Below are 4819 nucleotides of genomic sequence, written 5' to 3' on the forward strand. Positions count from 1 at the left end.
CATTAGAAACAGCAAGGCTCGAGAGGTGGAGATGGGTACAGAGTTTCAGCGAGTGGTTGAGATTGCTCGACGGATTGAGGGGTATCGCTAGAAGGGTAGAGAGCAGGTACAACAGGACAAAAGAGCAAGGTTCTCCTGAGAGTTCAGAGGTGCCCCGGCTAGGGGCAGAGGTCAGTATAGGAGGGGTCAGCCTAGTAGCCCACAGTTTCAGCACCACCACCTCCTGCCCGAGGAGCTCCAGCAAGTCCTTATTTCAGTGCTATACCAGAGAGTTCTTATCGCCCGCCAGCTATTCAGGGTTCATCCAGCGGGTATTTAGGTCCTCCGGGTCCTTCCAGCCCTTACTTCAGTGCTATGCCAGAGAGTTCTTATCGCCCGCCAGCTATTCAGGGTTCATCCAACGGGTATTCAGGTCCTTCGGGTCATTCCAGCCCTTACTTCAGTGCCATGCCGGAGAGTTCATTTCGTCCACCGGCTCTTCAGGCTCCTCCTAGTAGTTCTACGGGTTTTCAGGGACAGTCTTTGGGGTAGCAGGTCGCGGTACCACGTTGCTTTGAGTGTGGAGATACTAGTCACATGAGGAGGACTTGTCCCAGGCTTCAGGGCAAGGCAGTGCAGCAGGGACATTAGTTAGAAACTCCAGCACCAGCGGCCCAGACACCTAGAGGTGGAGGGTATGCTGGTAGAGGGCGTTCCAGAGGTGAAGGCCAGGCAGGTAGAGGATAGCCCGCTATTGCTCAGTCAGGTGGAGGCCAGTCAGCCGGCTCTCCAGCCAGATTCTATGCCCTTCCAGCTAGGCCATATGCATTGGCCTTAGATGCCATCATCACAAGTATTATTTCAGTCAGCGGTAGGGATGCTTCGGTATTATTTGATCCAGGATCTACTTATTCATATGTATCATCTCTATTTGCTCGTTTTTCTGGTGATCTCTCCTAAGCCTTTGGGTGTTCCTGTTCATGTGTCCACTCATATGGGAGATTCTGTGATTGTGGATCGGATCTACCGGTTTTGTGTGGTTACTTTTTGTGGTTACGATACTAGGGCGGATCTTCTGTTACTTGATATGATTGATTTTGAGGTCATCTTGGGTATGGACTGGTTATCTCCCTATCAAGCCGTCCTTGATTGTCATGCCAAGACTATTTCGCTAGCGATGCCAGGATTGCCGAGATTAGAGTGAAAGGGTTCCACAGTTGATACGCCTAGCAGGGTTATTTCTTTTCTGAAGGCTCAGCGCATGGTGGAGAAAGGGTGTTTGGCGTATCTGGCTTATGTTTGAGACACCACAACAGAGTCTCTGACGATTGATTCTATGCCAGTAGTTCGAGAGTTCGTCGATGTTTTTCCTTTAGATCTTCCAAGCATGCCTTCGGATCGTGATATTGATTTCTGCATTGATTTGGCTCCAGGCACTCAACCCATATCTATCTCACCGTACCGTATGGCTCCTAAGGAGCTGAAGGAGTTGAAGGAGCAGTTGGAGGAGTTATTAGAAAATGGGTTTTTCAGGCCCACCGTATCGCCTTGGGGTGCACCAATGCTATTTGTGAAGAAGAAAGATGGGACTATGCGGATGTGCATTGATTACCGCTAGTTGAACAAAGTTACCATCAAGAACAAGTACCCGTTGCCGCATATTGATGATTTGTTTGACCAGTTGCAGGGTGCTAGGGTGTTCTCTAGGATTGACTTGAGGTCAGGGTATCATCAGTTGAAGATTCGGGATTCAGATGTTTCGAAGACCGCATTCAAGACTAGATATGGCCACTATGAGTTTTTGGTAATGTCCTTTGGGTTGACGAATGCTCCAACGGTGTTTATAGACTTGAAGAATAGGGTGTTCAGGACTTTCATTGATTCTTTTGTCATCGTCTTCATTGACGACATCTTGATATACTCACGTAGCCTGGGGGAACACGAGCAACATTTGAGAGTAGTGCTTTAGACCTTGCGGGAGAAGATGCTATATGCTAAGTTCTCCAAGTGTGAGTTCTGGCTAGAGTCAGTGGCATTATTGGGACATATTGTGTCAGGAGAGGGTATTAAGGTGGATCCCAAGACGATTGAGGCAGTTTAGAGTTGGCCACGTCCTACTTCAGTAACCGAGATCAGGAGTTTCCTGGGGTTAGCAGGATACTACCGGCGATTTGTGCAGGGCTTTTCATCTATTGCTTCACACTTGACCAGATTGACCCAGAAGGGTGTCCTATTTCTTTGGTCTGATGAGTGCGAGGAGAGCTTTCAGAAGCTCAAGACGTCTTTGACTACAACACCGGTTCTGGTATTGCCTTCCGGTTTAGGGATGTATACTATATATTGCGACGCTTCTCGCGTTGGCTTGAGATATGTATTGATGCAGGAGGGACGAGTTATTGCATATGCTTCACATCAGCTGAAGATTCATGAGAAGAAATACCCAGTGCACGATCTAGAGTTGGCAGTGATTGTTCATGCTCTCAAGATATAGAGGCATTATTTGTATGGGGTGTCATGTGAGGTTTACACTGATCATCGTAGTTTGCAGCACCTGTTGAAGAAGATGGACCTTAATTTGAGGCAGCGCAAGTGGCTTGAGTTACTAAAGGATTATGACATTACCATTCTTTATCATCTAGGTAAGGCGAACGTGGTCGCAGATGCCTTGAGCAGAAAGGCGGAGAATATGGGTAGTTTGGCATTTATTCCTTCTAATGAGAGACCATTGGCTTTGGACATTCAGTCCTTGGACAACAGACTTGTGAGGTTGGATATTTCGGAGCCCAGCAGAGTTCTAACATGCGTGGTTGCTTAGTCTTCGCTATTGGGGCAGATTAAGGACCGACAGTTTGATGATCCGCATTTGACAGCCTTCAGAGAGACGGTACTTTAGGGAGGTGCCAAGGAGGTTACTATTGGCGAGGATGGTGTGTTACGGCTTCAGGTCCGTGTATGTGTGACTAATGTGGATGGCTTGAGGAGGGGGATTCTAGAGAAGGCCCATAGTTCGAGGTACTCTATTCATCCGGGTGCCACGAAGATGTATCATGACTTGAGGCAGCATTACTGGTGGCGGAGGATGAAGAAGGACATCGTGGAGTATGTAGCTAGGTGTTTGAATTTCTAGCAAGTCAAATATGAGTACCAGAGGCCAGGTGGTCTACTTCAGCAGATGCCTATTCTTGAGTGGAAGTGGGATTGCATCACCATGGACTTCGTAGTTGGGTTACCACTGACTTTGCGGAAGGTTGATTCGGTTTGGGTCACTGTGGACAGATTGACCAAGTCTGCTCACTTCATTCCAGTGGCGACTACTTATACAGCGGAGATGTATGCCCAGATTTATATTCGGGAGATAGTCCGGTTGCATGGGGTACCGGTTTCCATTATATCAGAATGAGGCCCTCAGTTCACTTCCCATTTTTGGAGAGCCGTTCATAGTGGGTTGGGCACCAGTGTAGATCTCAACACCGTATTTCACCCTCAGACCGATGGGCAGTCGGAGCGGACAGTTCAGATTTTGGAGGATATGCTCAGGGCATGTGTTATTGACTTTGGAGGGCAGTGAGATCAGTTCTTGCCCTTAGCGAAGTTTGCATACAACAACAACTATCAGTCCAACATAGAGATGGCCCCGTACGAGGCTTTGTATGGTCGGCGTTGTCGTTCTCCTATTGGGTGGTTCGAGCCTGGTGAGGCTAAGTTACTTGGTATGGATCTGGTACAAGATGCGGTGGATAAAGTGAAGTTGATTCAGGAGAGGCTTCGCACAGCTCAGTCCAGACAGAAGAGTTATGCGAATCAGAAGGCACGTGATGTATCATTCATGATTGGCGAGAAGGTCCTCTTGAATGTCTCGCCAATGAAGGGTATTATGAGGTTCGGAAAGAAGGGCAAGTTGAGCCCAAGGTTTATTGGTCCCTTTGAGGTGTTGAGGTGAGTTGGAGAGGTTGCCTATGAGCTTGCTTTACCTCCCAGTTTTTTGGGAGTACATCCAGTTTCCATGTGTCGATGCTCCGGAAGTATCATGCCAATTTATCAGATGCATTGGACTTCGGTACCATTCAGCTAGATAAGAGTTTGGGCTATGAGGAAGAGCTAGTTGCCATTGTTGACAGACAGGATCGCCAATTGAGATCCAAGAGGATTTCTATGGTAAAGGTCCAGTGGAGGGGCCAACCGGTTGAGGAGGCGACATGGGAGTCCGAGGAGGACATGCGCATCAGATATCCTCACTTATTCAGCAGTCCAGGTATTTTTCTATGTCCTTTCGAGGACGAACGTTTGTTTAAGAGGTGGAGAATGTAACGACCCGACTGGTTGTTTTACTGTTTAGAACCCCGTTTCCTTAAATAAAACTTCCTGCGCTTTCCTTAGTTTAATTATGACGTGTGAGGGCGATTAGTTTGGAAGTTAGAAGAGTTTTGAGTGAAAATAAAACCAATTATCCCTTAAGGTTTTTCTTTAAAGGCTAAGTTTGACTTCAGTCAAGTTTCTTGAGAAACGGACCCGGATTCGTGATTTGACGATCCCGGGAGGTCCGAGGGAAAATATGGGACGGGACCTAGGCATATGCTCGGAATCAAATTCCGAGGTTCCTAGCCCGAGTAATGAATTTTTATGTAAAATTATTAAATCGAAGTTTTAAAGAATTAAAGATCCTAAGTATTTATTAAAAACCTAGGTATCGGGTTCGAATTTTGGTTCCGAAACTTGGTACAAGTCCAAAATATCCATTAAGACCTACCCTTAAAATTTGGGGTCAATCCGAGTAGTTTAAGGGCGTTTTGACCCGTTAGAAGGAAATTAAGAACTTGAAGTTCATTAAGTTGAATCAATT

Source organism: Nicotiana tabacum, chromosome 18, assembly GCF_000715075.1.
Source record: "Nicotiana tabacum cultivar K326 chromosome 18, ASM71507v2, whole genome shotgun sequence".
Classification (NCBI taxonomy): domain Eukaryota; kingdom Viridiplantae; phylum Streptophyta; class Magnoliopsida; order Solanales; family Solanaceae; genus Nicotiana; species Nicotiana tabacum.